This window comes from Sturnus vulgaris, chromosome 1, assembly GCF_052056855.1.
Source record: "Sturnus vulgaris isolate bStuVul1 chromosome 1, bStuVul1.hap1, whole genome shotgun sequence".
Lineage (NCBI taxonomy): Eukaryota > Metazoa > Chordata > Aves > Passeriformes > Sturnidae > Sturnus > Sturnus vulgaris.
The window spans coordinates 65362188-65382713 of NC_142243.1; the positions used below are offsets into that span (position 1 = coordinate 65362188).

The window sequence follows — 20526 nt, forward strand, 5'->3', positions numbered from 1 at the left end:
TAAGAGGCTGCTGTTGTATGAGGAGTGATTACAATGGAAATAAAGGTGAAATTAAAGGAAAATTTGCTTCAAGGCTAATTAATAACCACTAGTAGGAAAGGATGAACTTATAAAATTCAGTGAGTAAAGGATAAATCAAAAGAATTCACAGGTAAAGGATATTCAATGTCCTAATCATTGTGAAGTGTAAATCTTACCACAGAGATACAGCAGACTATCTCTATGAGTCTAAAATTTTCATGTCACAGTGGTGTGGAGTGAAAAGGGTTTTCTGGGCCCCCTAATCTGCCACTATGTAAAGTCAGAAAAGGGGCTGTGGTCGTTGTGACTTCAGTGTATTAGTCTGGGCAAAAGAGGATATATGAGCTGAGAAACTCAGTTCTGCAGTTGTGCTACGTATGCAGCATAAAAAAGTATCAGGGAGTCTGGAATCTGACTGAAATCGTACAGGATGTATGGCCAGAGAGATAAGAATTCCAATTTTCTAAATTCAAAGACAAAATGAACTCTGGAGACCAGCATGGCAACAACCTGAAAATTGAAATAGAATTTTTGTCTCCAAAGTGCATCCCCTGTACCCTTTAGGAGAGGGGGGAAATTGTGAGAATAACACACTAATATATGATAACACACTACTGTATATATTTTATAGGTCACAAGCAATTGTAGCCAGCTTCACAGATATTTTCAAACCCACGTTTCAGAAGGTAAAGTTAAAAAAAAATCATAAACTTAAAAACTAAAACCAACACTGCAACTTAGAAATACCTTTGAGAAGCTGAGGAGAGTTTCATCACTGACTTGTTAAGACCAGGCTTTTACCCTTACTGTTTATAATTAAAGCTCTCTTTCACATTTCTGAGCTCTGTGTCTGGGAAGAATAAGCAGAGAGATTTTGGCTTTGGGACCCAGGGACCTCCAAAAGTCAAATGCCTTCTGACTGCCAGGATGCCCTTTTAAAAGGTTACCTACGGGAGAGCTTTCTTCCCCCTGTCCCTCACTTAGGGATGCCTCTGGGAAGCTCTGCTGGAGAAAGCTGTCTCACGACATTCTGTATCACACCTGTTTCCTCCCAATGACAGCCTGATATTTCTGTATTTGCTGAAGGTGTATTTTCTTTTTCCTGAAGGAAATGAGTTCTTCACAGCAATAGGATACAGATTAAGAGCATCCTGCCTGTCTGAGGAAGGAGAAGCAATCCTAATCTTGAGAGATTTGGAGATGGCCTTGAAGAGTAATTGTACATATCTCCATTTTTATTTGTACCACACCAATCCCTTGATATCAGAGCTGAACTGTACTAGATGTGGGAGGAGACCATCTTCCTCTCAACCTCCCGACTCAGGAAAGTTGGACAAGAAGGAAGAATCTCCCCGGGGTGGCATTACATGCCAGTGATGGAGCTGACAACTGAACCTTGTGCTGTAAACTTCCAGGTTTAGTTCCTGAGTTCACTGCTGTGCCTAACAGTGAAACTCTCCATGCTGCTTTTAGCCCTTGCAGGTTTAAGCTAGTTTTCAGCAGGTCCTGTGTTATTTGGGTAAAATCTCCTGTACTGCCAAGAGGCATCTTGAGAGAGAGGCCATCAAAATGCCAGTGTCTGAAGGTATAAGTAGGTCAAAGGTATGTTGGATGCTTTGCAAAAGGGGCAGTTTTGCAAATCCTGTGGGTCATGCTATGATCTTTGGATGCATTCGTATTCTTGAATTGTTTTCCCCCGGAGTTGCTTCCTTTTCTGTGCTGTTCTTCCTTAGTTGAGATGTCTAATGCAACTTCATGGAATTTATTAATCTAACAGGCAGGGAATGCAGAGTTCTGGTTTCTTCAATACATTTCATGTTTCTAATGAATCCAGTATGTATCAGCTTAATGGAGCTGAATTACTAATATCAGCAACAGTAAGCAGCACTGCAAGCACCTTTCACTGCTGCTTCTGCTCCAGTGTCAAACTCCCTTCCAGGCCAGATGGCAAGGCTGCATATAGTTCTGCACCATACAGAGCAGTCACATAGATACCTCTTTCTGGGGTATGTAAAATGTAAGGTTGCTGAAATTAAGTCTTTGGACTTTATTTCAATTTGTACAGGAGTTTTCAATGGTAGTGTTCTAGATTTTGCATCAGAAGTGACCTGTCACAGAGAAGAGTGTAAGAGAAAGTCAAGATTTTGATGGACACAGATGAAGCCAAGCTAATAAATACTTTCCTGTTCATTAATGTTTTTTTTCTTCACTTTCTTCTAGAAGTTTTTCTCATAAGCCAGTGCTTCACAGAAGGGAACCTCTGTGTTGTACTGGAATACATGCTGTCAAATGTCAAAGAAAATACATATAAATCCCATTTTAAAGCTAGCCCAGGATGTCATCTAAAGTGTTCTCTCTATTGATCATCATTGTTGGTGTCTTTGTATTTTTTCTGTCTTGCCCTTTGGTAGGAACAAAAAACCTAGTTGAAGGCTGAGTTCTGCTCTTTGCTGCTGTATTGTTCATAAAGCTAGAGAAGTGGTGAATCTTTCACTAAAAAGAAACTTTTATTTTCCTGGTGATGCATTTTCTAAGTTATTTTTGACAATTATTATGTTGAAATGTCAATGTCTAATCCATTCTTCTGCTATTCAGACGTAATAAAAAAATAGTGTCAGACTGTCTGATCTCAAAATATTCTGTTTATAGTCAGAATTGAACAGCCCAGTTTCTCCTGAATCCTTGCACTTCTGTGCTTTTACCAGTCAAGTGCCTCTGATGTCTTCAAACAGCAATGAAAACCCAGGTGGTATTTAGGGAATCTTATGATTACCCCAATTACATTTCAATGAATGTAAGGTTTTCTGAATGCTGCCAGGGAGGAACTGTGCTGGGGTGGGGATAGGTGTGCTTGGGCTGGAAGGGTGCTGAGCAGCCAGCTCCAGCCAGGCACAGTCAATGGGAAATATTAGAGTTTGAAGGGAATATGTCTGCTTCCAACATGTTAGAGCAATGAATTAAGAAAAACAGGCACCTGAGAAGTATGGCTTAGAGCCCTTATCACCTATGTGCATTACAACTCATTTTTCTTTAAACTGGGCTTCCTGCTAGTAGTGCTGCCTGCTTGAGGGTAAACCATGGTTGCATTTTGCTGCCTGCAGCCTAGATGGAAAGCCTTGTCTTTAGATTCCTGGTTAAGTGGCTGAAGGTAGCCTTGTGTCTGTAAAGAGCTATGGGTACAAAGAAACGACAGAGGACATCTATTTTAAATGCATCATTGTGAATGTAACAAGGTAAAGAAATGTGAAGAGTCTCTCTAGAACCTGGAGCTTATTGTTTTATGGTGCTAGAATAGAAACTGTCTATTTCTTTCTGGAATTAGGAGGCCGCCTGAAAAGTAACTGTACAGTGTGGAAAGTGAGAAGAGGGAAGAGGGGGTCTTTTGGGGCCTGATGTTCTCTGCATATGTAGAGTACTCTGTGGAAAATAAATCTATCAGGTTAGGACAAAATAGGCTCTTTGACCTTTCCATTCAAAAGATCAGGCGTGACACAACAATAATAATAATAAAGCCTTTTGGAAACTCTCTTGAATTGCTAACTTTTATTAGCTATACTTAGATCTAAGTAGTTTAAGTCTCCCTCAGGGACCACTGCTTTATTCCACTTGATTAACCATGCTTTGTGCTTGCCTCCAGACCATTCTTTTTTTGAGAAGATATTACACAGTTCTGCTAAATAATATACTGTCTTTAGAGTAGATAATATTAACTGGCCACAGTATCAGCAACGTTTCTTAACAGCCCCTCTCCTGTGTTAAGTCTCTTTCCCTAGCAGGTAAATTTATCATTTCTACCACTCTGACATTTCTAGCTCTGCTTCCCAGGACCAGCTTCTTTCTCTCAGTAGATTAGTTTGCATTCTTCAGGATTAAAAAGGTTTAGAAAGCAACAGGGAGTTGGCAGGAAGAGCACGAGTTTTTAGAAATGTCAAAAAGTGTCAAACTGGCAGCCATGTGGGGGACAGAAGCACTTTTCAATCAGTCTATGCCAGAAATAGCATCACTAAGAAAGGACCAGGGGGCACCACAGAGATGGTAATAAAACTTTCTTCTGTTCTAAGCTGAGAAGGGAAAGAGATTTTCTCACTCCTTGAGGCAACCAAGGCCCAATAAATCAAGCAGCAGGGCTTACAATATAATAAATAGCCAAACTTACTAAAATAGCTCCATAGGGGTGTCTAGAGGGGAGGACAGATATAGCAGGATAAGATGACTCTTAGCTGCACGTTTGTTTCATTGCGTTTCTTTTTACTGTCCTACCTTACTATTTTTCTCAGCTTTTTTTTTTTTTTTTTTTTTTTTTGGCTCTCCTCCTTTTAGAAAGCATGTGAGGATTGCTCATAGTGTTATAAAATATAATACATGCCTCTTGTGGCAAAGATTAACAACAGTGCTGCTGCTTGGTGTGGTGCAACAAATAGCAGCAGTATCTTGACAGGCCTCAGAGTTAATCTCTTTGCACTTAGGCTTCAAGTATAAATTATTTGTAGTGGTGAATTACATCCCCTGCCTCTCCTGTGTGGTATGTGTGTTGGTTGGGGCTCTTTTGCAGGTGCTAAACTGTGCACAGAATAGCTCATGGTTCAACATGAGTGTGGCTTGGTGGGAAAGAGAGAGAAGGGAAGAAAACCAGGGAAGGAGCTATGAAGGTCTCTAGAAAGTCAAATGGGAATCTCAGTTTTGTACTGAGGCTAAAACAGATTCTATTCCTCACAGGTCAGATGGAAAAAGGCCATTTCTGGCAGTCTGATGATTGCACCAATAATTTTCCTTCACTCACTTTCACTCACTCCAGCGCTCTATGAGTTCATCCTCTGCCTGGTAAAAGTTCCATTATAGTAGAGACTGATGCAAGCAACATATATATTTTGAGGGCAAAGTCTTGTTTATATTTAATCTCTAATTTGGAGTCACCTATTCTAGATGTCCAGCAGAAGACCTGCCTTAAAATTTTTGCTCTAAAATCAGTCCTCATTTTTTGTTTGGCTTTTCTTTTCTTTTTTTCTTTTTTTTTTTTTTTTTTTTTTTTTTTTAGTATTACAGCTCTGTCCAGGTTTTAGAGTGGTTTTATTCTGGGTGAGTGCCATCTGTTCTCAGATGTTTTAGTCTGATAAAGGTTTGGAAACAATTTGCTTCAAGTGTTATCATCTATAGTGTCTTATTCAGATAGGAATGTGATTTGTCACTCACGTTGGATAGAATAGAAACTATTGCTTGACTGGTTGATTTAGGGGAAGCTTGAATATTAGACTATGGATTTTTATTATATTTTTCCAGGGGAAAAATATGATAGCTGTCAGTGAAAATGTCATGATTTTCAGACATTTTCTTTGGCCACAGATATTTTTCTACAATATCATAGGAACACTGCCTTATATGCTCAATTTAACAACATGCAGTGGCAATTCCTGCAAATATCTACATAACTGCATAATCTTGTCATGAAGTTAATAGGTACTAGAATAAAGGCATGAGGCTAAATCTTCATAAGCTCTTCCAGGATCAGAGCATAAGACTGATTCCACATATTTAAAAGAAAAGTAAATTCTTGGGCAGTGTAAGAGCACTCATATCCTCAGAATCTAGATGAGTCTGAGAAAAGGGGAATGAAACAGAAAAAGAATACTTTCTTAGAAGACCCATTATCCAAGTGCAAATCAAAAATACACCTCTCTAAAACATCAGTCTCTGCATGGTTCAGACCCGTGAGCAATTGAGTCAGTCAGTGGGGAGTCCATAATGCAAGAGCAGAGGCTGCAAAATGGCCTTACTTTGATCCAGGTTACAGAAAGTTTTGGAAGACTGGAAGAAGTCTTGGAAGACTTTAATTCTCAGAGTTGGTGAGTGTTGTGGTTTAACCCCAGTCAGCAACTAGAATCGTGCAGCTGCTCACTCACTCACCACATGGTGGGCGGAGGAGAGAATAGGAAGAGTAAAAGTGAAGAAGCTCCTGGGTTGCGATAAAGACACTTTAATAGGTAAAGCAAAAGCCATGGACACAATCAAGCTGAACAAGATATAATTCACTGCTTCCCATGGATGGGCAGATGTCCAGTTAACTACAGGGAAGAAGGGCTCCATCACGTGGAACTGTGACTTGAGAAGACAAACACCATCCCTCTGAACATCCTCACTTCCTCTTTATTCTCTCAGCTTTATACTCTGGAATGATGCCATATGGTATGGAATATTCCTTTGGTCAGTTGGGGTCATCTGTCCTGCCTGTGTCCCTTCCCAGCTCCTTGCACACCCCCAGCCTCCTCGCTGGAGGAGCAGGAGGAGAAGCAGGAAAGTTGTTGATGCTGTGTAAGTGCTGCTGAGCAATAACAAAAACTTTTCTGTGTTATCAACACTGTTTTCAGTGCAGATCCAAAACCCAGCCCCATATAAGCTGCTATGGAGAGAATTAATATTCTCACAGTCAAAACCAACACAATAAGCCATGGATAGTAATTAAGAAAGCACTTTAAGTGCTTTCTTTTTCCATCAGTTCTCAGACAATTTAGCAAACTATATTTTACAGTACCATCTTTAGGTCTGTCAGCATATTTAGGAAAATAGGCCAAATGTCTGCTTCATAAGATAACCATGTGTCTAGGACTCCCTGTGGAGGAACAGATTTGATGTGCCATGGGATGAAGCAGTGCTCTCAAACAAGCACGTCAAATGCCCAGCCAGACCTTTTACTTTCTTCTGTAGCTTTAATTCAATAGCTTCAAAACTAACCCCCTTCCTGACTTCACACCGCAATGTCATCCATTCATTCCCTTTCCCACACGGGTATATTAGGATTTCTTTCTGGATTCTCCCATCTACCCCTGCAGGGAGCCATTGAGCCCAGGGGACAGGCCACAGGTGTGGAAGTGATGGCTTTGCAAGATTACAACGTTCTCGTGTGACATGACACGGAGCCCACCAAGACCGGTGCCTCTCTCCTGGGTTATTCTGTTCCTCCTGTTCTGGGATAAGACATATGAATCACAAAGCTTTCTGCAAGTGAAGCTGTAGCTAGTGTACTTTGCATTTTGTATCTCTTCATCTGCTTTTTATTCCTGACTATTGCAGAGTGATCTAAAACTGTAGGAACCAGCTATAGGTCAGAAAAGATCTGTTTTGGATGTGGAAAGGGTCCTTTGTTTTTCCCACGTGGAAGTGATCTGTGAAGGGAAGCTGCATTTCAGTGTTACCTTTGTCAGACAGCAGTCTGTGCTCACAAGGGTTGGGGTCTCCCGTGACAATTCATACACAACGCTCCAATCACTGTCACGTCCATAATTTGATCCCTAGTAAAATCTGGACTGATTTTATATATTTTCTCTGAAATGATAATGTTCAGGCATTAGCAGAATCTGATACAGCCTCACTGAACCATCCTAATGAACTGCTCCCACACAGGCTGTAACCTGGCTGTAGTGCAGGCTTCCCTATGGGAAACAGGCACTTCTGCTGTATGCCATGTTGTCCTACGGCTCAGCTTCCAGACTGCCCCTTTAATTTCAGAGTGGCACGATGCTCCCGGCCTTACCTGGCAAACACGAACAGAAAGGTGTCCCCACACCTTGCCGTGTGTGTATATGTGTGCATCCCTGGGCAGACACACCTCACTAGATGGCAGCAGCGCCCCAGCTTTATGGAGTAGCCTCTGGGCATCCTTCCCCTCCCCCAAACTGCTCCTGTCTACAGTGGCAAGGTAACAAAAAAAAAAAAAAAAAAAAAAAAAAAGGAAAAATCCAATAAAATCCTTCTGCTGTACACGGCTCAAATGGAAAAGCAGTGAAAGCAGTGATATGCTGAATTCTGTGCAGCTTCATCATAGCTCTGTCATGCCTATATATAAACACACACATATATAGGTATCCATGTGTGAATGTAAATATGTATATGTGTGTACATGTGTGTGTGTGTGTGTATGCGTGTATGTTTCTATCTAGGCTTTTCTTATAATAAGGAACCTTATAGCTATGACTGACTTCCCTAGTCACAGGAAAGGGGAGACAGAGCTGGGATGGGCCACCTTGTGGGGGCTGTCTCCCCAGTGGTGTCCCCAGTGTCCTTTGTCACATACTGCACTGCAGAGCAGGCAGGTTTGGCTGACTCTTTCCTTTCCCACAAATCTGAAGGAACCAGCCAGTCAGGAATGGGGTTCACTGCCTGCTCTGCTGATGACACCATCAGGTGTAGCAACACCTGGTAAAGGAAAACTTATTTGGAAGATGCTAAAAGTTAGCAGTGATTTTCTTCCTCAGAAACCTCCAGCCAGTTTCCTGGACCAGTTCACAGGCTGTCACAGCTGCAGCCAACTTCTGCTGTTGTAGGATGGCTCAGCTATTTAATAAATATAGTGCCATACATTTCACTGAGCCCAGGATTAAACGTCACATCAGTGTAAGAGAATGTCACTTTTCCTGCCAGCTGCTGGCCGTGTCCTCATCGTCTCTGTGGGCAGTCACATATGGTGAGTGTGATGCCCTGAACCTTCTGCAGCACACAAGCACAGGAGTGGAAGTGTCAGGGCAAACACAGGGGCTTGAAAGAAAAATGTTCTTGGATGTGCTTGGCAGGGGCAGTGCAAAGGCTGAAGGTTGAGCTTGGCAGGAAGAAAAGACAGCAAAATAATTCCTCTAAACAAGTTTATTGGCCTCTCTAGTTCAATACAGATAAAAATTGTAACTTTGGGCAGCTTCAGCTCTCAAGGTTGCATGTAGCCCTCTACTCATGTGTGCCTGTAAATCTAATAAATTTGAGTCAGAGCTACCACGTTCTGGAAACAGCTACATTTGAAATTAGAAAACAGATACTTTTGGTGACTGCAGTAGTTACCTATGTGTTGCAAAGGCTATTTGAAGCTTTGAACGTGTAGTGCTGGGCTAGTGAATCAGAGTTGTTTCCTATCTTTAACTTATCACTAGGACATCTGAGATTTGCCAATCCTGCTTGTGAAGCCTGAAAGAAACAATAATAGGGCAATAGCCTGGAGAGTACCACCACACAAATGAAGAAATTGTGGAGGTTTGGAACCCGGCTGGCCTCTTTTAGAATAAAGATACTTCAGAGCTCTTGGGCTCAGAGGGAACCCTAGTCTGGGTCTAGCTGAGGATGCTGTGCTGAGGGCCAGGCTCCCTCACTCCTTCAGTGCCACTGCCCATGCTGACCTGCTGCTTGGCAGCAGTACCCAGCAGCTGCATCAGGGAATTGTGTCTCTCCAGTGCTCCTCTGGGCTCAAATCCAGTGGTTTTATATTTGGCTGGGACTAATTAGTTTAATTTGGTGGCAGCAGTAGTGACAGTGCACTTTTATTTGGCCGGGTACAGGCATAGAGAATCCTAAAGTAATTTTTCATAATGTAAAGGTACTGTCTGGCACACACCATTCATCTCCTTGGCCTCTGTTAGACTGTTCAGCTGAACATAACTTCTGTCCTCAGAAGGCAAGGTGTATGATACTGGTGTTTAAACTGGCTTATTTAAAGGTCAGAACTAAAGAACTGCATTCATGATTTTTCACCATGTGTTAGAAAACTAAATATACTTTACATACACTGTCCATGGGCTCTGTGTCTACTGAAAGCACAATCAGCAGTGAAAGAACAGTGGTTATTATAGCTAAAACTGCTTGCATTTGTGTAGCATGACATTCCAGCTGAGGTGAAGAAGGTCAAGTTGCTGAAAACTTTATAATTTTTTAAGATCAATTCCAAATTAGCATATTTTGTAAGTGTTTTTTCAATATCAAATGCTAACTTAGGGTTTAAAAGTAGTGTACTATTGGTTATGACTTAAAATTTATCTTTGGCTAAAATGTCTATAATATCTGGGATATTTTCAGATTCTCTGATAATCAGATTGATTTTGTGTGATTCTTCGGTTATACAGGCATTTGTTTTGCTAATTGAATACAGCATACCTTAAATATACTTTCCAGTTTTAGGCCGGGAAACATTCCTGTTTCTGGTAGGGTGTCCCAACAGCAGGTTGGGATTGCTGTTCATGATGCAAGGTAGAATGTCCCTATCCAACACAGCAATTAGCTTAAGAACTATGCTGATAATTATGTCACATTTTATCATCACATCATGATTCAATGTCTACCTGAAGTCTACCTGTTGCTACCAACAGATGCACTTGTACCATACAATGAAGACCTCTGTTCTCTTATGGGAAGCAGAGCCTCGATTAGTCAATTAATATATTTTCACTTATCAAAAGATCCTGCTTATAGAGGGTGGTTAAACATGTGCTAAAATGTCCACAAATCTGAAAAAAAAAGTACAGATGGCTTAGTGTTGGGGCCGTCCATTTTCCTACCTAGAATTAGCTCTCAGTTATCCAGAATTGTCCTGAGTGTTTGTAGAAGTTTAAGGGTTATCTACTGCCCCTTAATTAATCCAAATGACATTTTACTAGCTGAGACAGTGGTTCCTCTCATGCTTACACAAAGCTCTCTATCGTGTATAAGACTGGTTTCTCTCATGATTTCACTTTCAATTTCCCAGTGCAGAAACAGGGACACATGCTGTGTGTTGATAGGCACTGGAAAAAGCAGAGAAGTCTCTCCTGGCAACTTGTGCTGCTGATATGAAAATGGCAAGGAATCCTGGAAACTTTCCTAAAACTTCTTGTTTATAGATTATGACAACATGGGGATTCCTACAGTACTGGGCTGTGTCTCTGTCACTTGTCCTTTGCCAGAAGGCACTGGTTAGTGTCTCACTGGAATGACTCTTTCCATGTCTTGGCCCTTGATGATTTTATGCCTCAAAAGACTTTAGCAGGTTGGTGGGAAACACAACCCAGCTGCTAAGACACTCCAAATTTGTCTTGGTTTCTAGGCACCAAAAGGATTCTTGTGCAACTGTGCATTATTTGGACTTTTTCTTTGGCATTTCTGGTGCTCATAACATTACTTGAAATCCTGCTCAAAGCCTGAAATAGTTTTTGGTTGAGGTTTTTTTTTTTTTGGTTGGTTGGGGTTTGGGTTTTTTTGTCTGTTTGAACAAAAAAGCGTTCAGCAAGTGCATCAATGAAGTAAATTCCTGATTTTAAGTCTGGAAACAGCCATAAGTGAGCTGTCTTAATAGCAGAAAGATGAAGACTCAGCAAGTGCCTCATGAATCTTGTGTTCTTGCTGACTCCAAGAACTGATTCAGGATCTCTCTCATCTGTGGGAGTTGAGGAGACAAGCTGCACTGCCTTTTCTTGGGGACACCTCTGCTTCAAATGCGCTCTGTCAATTGTGACACATGTTTCAAAACTAAAAGCCAAGTTCCCCTAGAATTGTGTTGCTCAGCTTTGAGGGCTTGCTGGAGATGCAATTTAAAGGTGTTCCTCTTTCTCTGTGCCCCTCAGCCCCACGGAGGGTGTTGTCTGAGATCTAATGTCACAAGGAGAAGGGCATGGAAGTGGGGATCAGAGGTGGAGGTGGCATCACAAGCTCACTGGAAGCCATAGGCATTTTGAGGAAAATCAGGGCCTCAAAGTTCCAATACCCAATCCTAGTTATGTAAGGACAGACAAAACCAAGCACTGAAATAGAAAACCAGAGTTTGTTTAGCAAAGACAGAATGGCAGTAAAGAGGGAAATGAAATGTGAATAAAAGGTTGCCTATACTAAAACAGTCTAAGAGGTGAGAAAGAATAGTTCGCTTGATATCCCCAAAGTCATTTAAAAAAAAAAAAAAAAGAGAAAAGGGAGGTTTTATTGAGTAGCTGTCTACTCTAAATCTATAATAAAACAAGGGAATTTCTGCCACATCAGAAGGATCAGATGGATGTATATTTAATCTTGCACAGTTATTCAACATCTGACTTTTAAGAGGGATCTTTACCTGTCAGGTACTGACTGCAGCTGAGCAATAGGAGCTGTCCAAAATTTTATAGGTTGTGTTGGGATACACAATTTTTGTATGGATGGAGAACAAATGAATTAATGGGGAACTCTACCAAATTTCATTCTGACAAGGCAGTCTTGCAGAGAATGTGAAGGGGAAAAGCAACAACTAGGTAAGAATGGTTAAGGAAAAACAGTTCCAAGTAAGAAGACTTCAGTAAGTTGGAAAGTTTGATTTCTATTAGTTTTTAGGAAAACCCCCTAACAGTGAAGTAGAGTGTCAAGGAGGAGTGTGGAGTGTCCATTGCTGGGAGGTTTGAACGAATGGGAAAGCTAGGTTAAGGGGTTGGTGATACAGTGATACTGTTTTGGAGCAGAGGTTGTCCACTTGTGGTACTTTCTGTGCCTCTTGATGATGTGGTGATAAAGAGATCAGATAAAGAGGTTACTGAGTTTATAAAGTAAGTCATATGCCTACTTATGCCTAATTGCCTATAATGATATTCTGCATCCCCATGAATGTAACTATCTGCTTTCTTAAACGCTTGGAATCATCATATTACATGAAAAACACCATTAGCATGCAAGTTGCTCCCTCACAATAAACACCATTTAAAAAAGTAGTAAAGATGCCAACGTTTTATGTGATATCCCTAAACTGTTTTTTCTTCCCCCACTGTACTCACCAACTGTTGTTTTTCAGACCACATTTGATGAAGAGACGAGTCTATATTAATATATTTGTATTTAAGGAAGGGATAAATCCATGTTCAAGCAGTTGAAGAAAATTGCACAGCACTCTAAGAGAACACCATAAAAAGTGGCCCAGAATAGTATGGAAACGCCTGACAAATGTGAGCCTGCTGACATGGAAGGACACTTTTAATGCATTATTTATAGCTATTGCTTTACCACCACAAGCCATCGAGATCAAGGTCACCCAGTGGACTTCTGGGCAGTGGGTCAAGACTTGAGAAGCAATATTGATAACAGCAGCTGTCAGTTTCTTGGATGCAGCTGGTATTTTTCTGAGCAGCAGAGTTTTCTAACTTCTCATGAACAATGGAAATCTGTTTGCTGTGAAACTGCTCATGTCTCTCTTGGTCACAACTCATTAACTGTGGGCAGTCTTGGTGTAACTGCTCTCCCTCCTCCCTGCATCATCCTGTAAATCAGCCAACTAAATGCATCTAATACAAAAATTCTAGGTGAGATTGTATTTTTTGTTTTGTTTTATGCTTCTCAGACCCTGTTTTTACTCTCTGCCTGTTCTCTGCCAGACAAATGTTCTAATAGATTGAACTCCCAAAGCTGAACACTTTCAGTGTGCTGGGAACAACAATAATGAAATGTATGCTGTGACTGAGGACATAAACAGTCTTTGTGACTCTCTGCATAAGATTTCTCTGTCTGTTTTAAAGGTTTCTAGTTCCTTTATAACCTACTCTTCATGATTTTCAAGAATTGTGAAGTTTTGTTTTGGTTTAGTGGCATTTTTTGTTGGGCTTGGGTTTTTTAGTTTTATATGGAGTTTTGTTTTTTCACTAATTCTATTGAACATAATTCCTTCTAAGGGGAAGTTGGAAGGAAAAGCCATTTTAATCTCTTTAGCCAAATCACATTCTCATTTAGCAATCTAAGTCACATCTCAAGGTGAGCTGTGAAATTTTCTGCAAAAATACTTTAGCCTGACAAGTAGTCCGGAACTCCTGTAGAAGTTTTCCTAAGTCCTCTTGCTTGGAGACTCTTAATTTTCCCCTGACCTGCTCCTAATCCTTCAAGTATTGCTTCCTATTGCTTGTCTGCTTTATTGGTTTACAGTTTAAACCACTTAGCAAACTGCTGATGGAAGGTTTGATTAGCATTTTATTAAATTCCCTTTTTTGTTTTTTTTCTCGGTGTTTTTATATTTACAGATACATTTCCAGCGACATTAAACTAACCATATCTATATGTTCATCTCATATTGGATAATACACCTTCCATTCCAGAACAATCCATCAGCTTTTGTTAACATAAATAATTATTTTCATTGAAAAAAAGAGCAGCAAATCTAGGTGACCTCTTTTCAAGTGACTTGACTAGATAGTATTAACTTTTTTTCTGAGTGACCAGACTGTAAACTAGCTCTTAACATCTAAATGAAGAAAGAAAAAAAATCTTGAAAATAAATTACCTCTTATAATCCCCATATTTCTTTAAGAGACTTTGGAAGGACTTCATTCAAAGTAAGAAATAATCCCTAAGAGCAACCAGAGTGAGGTGAAAACTGATGGATTCTCTCTGTATTTGCTTTAATCACTTGGAAAAAAACGACAAGATTATACGAAGAAAGCTGAAAACTGGGCACTGCATCTGCCAGAATTACTGAGTTTCCATTAACTGCCAGACATTGTGGCATACTTTGCTCCTAGGGATGGTGGTGTAAATTATTCTTATTGAAATTGAAGGAGTTGCACTGAAATTAATCTGGCATAATCCAGTGCAGACTTCCTCTCCTTCCTTTTCCGAAGCAATTTGGTTCACATTATGTATGTACAATAATTAATTTAAACTAAGATGAAATAGGCCATTTATCCTTGAAAGGATTTGGGATTTGAAGACTTCTAGTCCAATTTTCAGGAAGATTTCTGTTTATGTGGAAAAACCACTTAGAAAAATAAGCTACAGCAGCAGAAATAAAGAAAGAAAAATGAAGACAGAAAACTCCACCAACTTTGAATACTTGTTTTGTAAAAGTTTGAGACGGAACCTTTATAAAAATATTTGATATTGAATCATTTACTTGTCTTAGTTTAAAAAGAAATAAATCCATGATGAAGGATGTGGCTCTAACTGCCAAAAATTACATGTCTATATAGTCTGCAGGCACTGGTGTGTGCTGTGCTACTCATTAATCAGTGATTTTGTATTGCTGCAAATCAGATCAATATTTGTCACTGGTAAAATGTGGCTTTTGACCCAATATTTACATCAATTCAATGGCTAGTGGCCATGTGCATGTCTACTGCTTTACTGGGGCAGTGGGGATCTGAGTAGGGAAGCACTGATCATTTTGCTGCCACTGGGATTCCTTGGGGATTTAGTGCAGGGCCACTAGTTTCTCTGTGATTAGACAGGGCGGGTACAGCCAAGGATTTTGGGTCCAGGTCGTTATTTCTGGCCAAGCAGGAACAGGGCTGGCTCTCCCAGAGCTTCTCAGGTGTGTCTGTGAGGATCCAGCTGTTGGAAAGGAGGAGTTAATTCGAGATCCTCATGTGCTAAGGTATAAATGTCCAACACAGGAATGGCTTCATAAAATGCATTTTAGAGTGGTAGTGGAGAGGTGATGATGAGTAACAGCTGCATCACCCCAACAATGACTCTACATATGGCTTTGGAGAAAAACCTTGGCTCTCCCCACACACCTGTGCCAGGAGACTCCATCATCTGGCATCAAGGGCTGCTCCTGCAGTATTTCTTTCCTGTATTCCACAGAAATCAAGGGTCTGCAAAATTGATGGAACCTACCAAGATATTTTTCTTCCTGTTGCTTTCACAAGTGATTTCCATCCTAAAATTATTATGCTTGAAAGGTTGTTGGCAGAGAAAAGGTGAACCTTTCGAGCTGCTTATTTACAACACCAAACAGGAACATATTCCTTTGACCAGTGTTTAAAATAACCTTGCTCAGTTTAATACTTACTTTTGATTTTACTCTGAAATTTGTATGAATTCTTCAATTTAATTTGGAAAACCTAATGATCAGCAGGACTATATAGTGAATTTAGTGACTTTTTGTGAGTAGAAGTATTAAAGTCTCTTCACTGTTTGCAAGGTGGTGCTCTCATCTTCCTTTACCTGCCCACCATGAGCTTGCCAAATACCTCTGCTAAGCACTATGAGAAAAAACATCCAGGCTAATTTTTAGTTTGCTTTGCTTTAATTGATTTTATACAGTTTGCAGGGTATAATTACTTTTTCATAACCAAGTATTTATTAAACAAAAAATATACATTAAATAAATAAATAAAAGACATATAAAAATAAATCCAAATTATCTGCTAAATTGTCTACAGAACCTGAAATTTGAATTAACATATCAAAGCTGGAAGCATAAAGCTTACTTTCCAAGCTCTCTGGACCTATGCTCAGCAGTATGTTGCTATGGGGAAGAAAAGTCAGCTTTAAAATGCTTTTATATCTTTCTAATCCCAAGACCAACTGGGAACCTTGTTGGTCCCTGGCCACTTTGCAGTAATCTCTGAGCTCTCATTTGTACTGTTATTTATTTATACTGTTAGTTGTGATTTGCAGGAGGTTGATGTCTTGGAGAGGGATGCAGTATAACCAAGGTGTGGACTCTGGCTACTCTTTTTCTGCTTGGTTATGTCTCTTGCAGTAAAGGCTAAAAGATCAATTTTGTCACTCATGTGCAAGGTGAGGTGTTCTCCACTTGAGCTGGCTGCTTTAAACTCCTGGCAAAGCATAGAGCACCTGTGGCACAGCTGGGTGTATTAACTGAACATGAAATGTGTTTCTGGACCCATGTGTTCCATGGGAGAACTTAGTGAGAATTCCTGATAGGGCACGTTGTCAGTTGAACCTGCAACATGGTGCAATCGCTCTTTTGTTTCCCTTCTTTTAGATCAATATTCCATCTTCTTTGTTTCACTGTGTTTCAAATACTCTTGCTACACCAGTGAATTAAAAAGAGGTGTAAATGACAGAAATTAGAAAGGGGAAGGACTGTTAGGTCTAGACTAAGTATAGAAAACAGAGCTTGGATTTTCATTCCGAGATTTAATGTTGCATCACTGGTCAGTCTATAATAAGAGCATGTGATTCATTCCTGTGTCAAGGCAGATTTACATTTGCTACACTGTATGTATGTTCTGGTGTACTTCGTCCTGTCTATGAATTCCTGTACCTTGAATGATGACATTTCCATATATACCCTCTAGAGACTATTTTGAAGGCTGATACATTGTATTGTTAATGCATATTTTTTCCTAACTAATTCCGCATGAGTTTTACTTCCTTTCCTTTATTTTTTTTTTTCATTGTTGTTGTACCAATCTCAAACTCTTTTCCTCCCTTTGTGATTATTCTTGGACATTTTATCATGCATATATGCTATAGCAGGAAAGAGGTCACTTTGAGAGTGGATTTCCTATACTAACAGAGAGGATATATATCCTATGCTTGTGATGGGGCAGCTAATCACCACACACCTGATAGAGTGTTCTATTCACTACCCATATTGTATCTCTTATATTCAGTTTTGAAACAGCTGATGTCTTTCCCACCAACCATGTTGCTTTTGCAATTCTTACAACTCTCAGGGATCCTGAAAAATGAAGATCTTGTCCCCTGCCATTCTTCAAGACAAGAGACCTCCGATAGGACTGGTAATGGGAATGTGAGGCTTTCACTTACTGAGTCTGAGATTTGATGCTTAGCACCAAAAGTCTGGGTCCAAAACCTTTCCCTTAGTGCTCGTTAAAGGTGTGACAGCTGGTGGTATTGTTGTGCTAACCATGAGATGCTTGTCTCAGCTGTAAGTTACTGACAAGTCTGGGTGGTGTGCCTTTACATGCTAGCTATAGATAAATACACATAGAGAACGTCAAAACAGAAAACTTCAGAAAAGACAAGTCTGCTTGTCCCTGAGGAACAGTTTCAGTTGGAATGGGACTGAGTGGCACATAGTTTTGCCTACAGTCTGTGTGTGTGTGTGTGTGTGTGTGTGTGTGTGTGTATGTGTGCGTTGGTCTTGGGTGCATAGGAGAGGAATGGGCTCCTTGCAATGGACAAGGGCAGAGGCTGAAGCTCATTTTATCTGCTGAAGCTTCAGAGGAAGAAAACAGTGAGTGGGAGGCACTCCTGAGTACATTTTCCATCAATGCTTTCAGGTGGAGAATTATGGGATAATTCAGAGACTGGTGACTAAACTCCAGTTAAAAGCAACTGGACCACCTTGTTTTGATTATTATGCTAACAGTTAAATTTAAGCCAGCTAAAGAGTAGATGTTTGAGCAGAGACTGACATGATTGGAATGACAGTTGTGAAGTTAGACCACCTGACATTGAAAATAAGCAATCCATGTTTGGTATGACAGGGGCAGGAAGCTCATGAAGCAAAGGATGGACAGAAGTGATCAAAACAGGTCAAGGCACAGTGTCTCCAGCAGCATTCTGGAGAGAGTTCAGTTGTGTCTGTGTTCAAGGTCTCATTTTTTATAGGAGAGTTTAGGAGCTGGATGTGGTGTGGAAGAGCTTTACCTCTGCAACTACACGTGAGGAAAAAAAATGCAGATGTTAGCACTAGGATTCAGACTACGATAATCACTGTGAGGCAGAACAGGCTGTTTTCAAAAGGGGCACCATGCTGCTTGTTTCTCCCAATTTCATTAGTTTCTATGAAGCCATGCTGGCAGCAGGGTTAAGAGGCTGATCCAGCTCAAACTTCACCCAGGAAAATTGAGTTATGCTTTTTGTGGCTGCTCATGCCTAGGCTGGCTTGAAATGATGGAAGCTGCCAGCTCAGACTGCGCTCCAAAGATGATGTCCATGCTGTGAGCCTGAGTGACAGGCAGAATAATGGCATTGTCTACACAGATCGAGAAACCAAGCTGGGGAGGGGGAATCACAGTTCTGTTTTAACCACCCTGAACTTCAGCTGACAGCTAAACACCCGTGAGGAGATGTCAGAGAGACAGACACAGATTTTATCCTGTAAAGAAGGAGACAAGTCTGGAGCAGAGAGAGATGTCTATAGGTCATCAGGCTAGAGATAGCAGATGAGTTTGGATTGGTGGATAAAATTACTTGCATATTTTTCTTGCCTTTATCAGAATTCTTTCCAATATGTCAGTTGATACATTTCTGTTAGAGAATGGCTTCACACTCAGCATATTGCAGCAGATTGATCTTCATCAAGATCGTGATGTGATGTCCTGTATCTGGAGATCTAAACCGTGCTGGCCCCTCCTCTGAGTTTGGGCTATTGTAAATTCATGCTCTTTTCCACACTTCTGCTCTGTGATTTTATATTTTGAATTGTTTCTCTTCTACAAAACTGGCTGATCATTTTCCTGGGTATGTTTTTTAATTTCTTCAGAAGCTCTGAATTATGTCTTGTTATCCTTGCAGTGATGTGCTCAGCGCTCCTCACTGTGTGAGTGAAAGGAGGTTTGTAGAACCTCATGGTGTGTACACCTTGCAGCACAACCCTTGTGAGACACAGAACCTGAATAAACATAGAAGAAAAAATGTTCCTTATCGGCTATCCTGATCATCTGAGTATTTTAGATTATATAATTTACTGTTTAGCTTGCCAGCCTTCCCTAGTCTTTGTTTCCTTCCCACATACAGCTTGAGACATTGTAAGTGTTTAGTTCCTATTTCCTTGGTGGTAACAAACCTCATAGATTTTTGTATAAAAGTTATGGGGAGCCAATGGCATGTTTAAAACCATGCTGCCAGTATTGTACAGTGACTTAAGTATCTTACAATGCATTTACAATACATTTAGAGGACATGACAATTATATTATCAAGCACCACCGATTATTGCAAAGATAGACAGTATAATACATTACAAAAATTGTCCTTTTCTATAACTGGCTTAGGCATGCTCTGAAAACATATTTAATGAAATGAGCAGCCTTTATCATTGAATAAAAGTAATTTTGCTGACTATTGACAAGTTACAACTATTTAAAAAGACATTCAAAATAAATTAAGCCATTTGTGGATAAACAATGAACAACATAGTGAATGTCTGCAAAATGCTGTGCATTTGAGAGGGTATTTTTCCTAATCAAATTAAAAATTGTAATATATTATGAAAATTTCAACATCATCTAAAAATTATTTTGAAAAAAAATTACCTTGAAATTTGTATATTACTTTGATCATACTTGAATATGTTGCAAACAAATAGGACCACTTGGAAAATATGTATGTGTTTATAAACACTTCAGTAAAATATGAACATTTTAAAAAGTGTGAGATATGCTAAGGGAATAATATTTAATAAACTATCCCCAAGCTTTCCATAAAGTTTTCCATAGGGAAAACTACTATATTTTACTCCACTGGAATAAGGTAGTGTTATTTTATGAAATTAGCTGAAATTTTAACTCTTAAAAATAAAATAGTGGAAGTAGGGGAGTCATTTTTCTCATACACTAGAAGAAGAGCTAAAAAAATCAATACATTGACGTTCTTCTCAGACAAACTGAGGAGTGAGAAACACCAGGGGACAGAAGAGGGAAAGAGAGAGAGAACTTTTACATCTTAATTACAAAATGTTTCTATTTTGATTGAGCCCATTTCCCAGTCCAGACTCTTTTACTAGGAAGAATTTTAACTGAAGCTGTAGATAATGGATAGACATGTTCCCTGAATATTAAGTTAACTATCTGCTATTTATTAAAAAATGGAATTGAAAAATGATAAATAATTTGTCTTTCTTGATTTAATTGTATTTATTAAAGGTATTTATTAGCCTTTCCAGGAAGAAATCAGAGATGGATTTGGTTCATAGTAATTGTTTTGTGTAGACTGATGAAAAAGGATGTTTCAGTTGGAGTGGGAGTTTGTGTGATGGAAGTGTCGTCTGCAGCCACGCAGAGGAGCACAGACACACAGGGGCAGGCAGGGAAACCCGAATAAGGCTCTGTCCCAGCTGCTG

The 20526-nt window shown here is 39.9% G+C and overlaps 1 long non-coding RNA gene across 2 annotated transcripts in view; it reads left to right on the forward strand.

Moving 5' to 3' along the window:
- LOC148225265 (uncharacterized) overlaps positions 1 to 20526 on the forward strand; it is a 192845-nt gene that overhangs the window by 122699 nt on the left and 49620 nt on the right. The window lies entirely within an intron of this gene.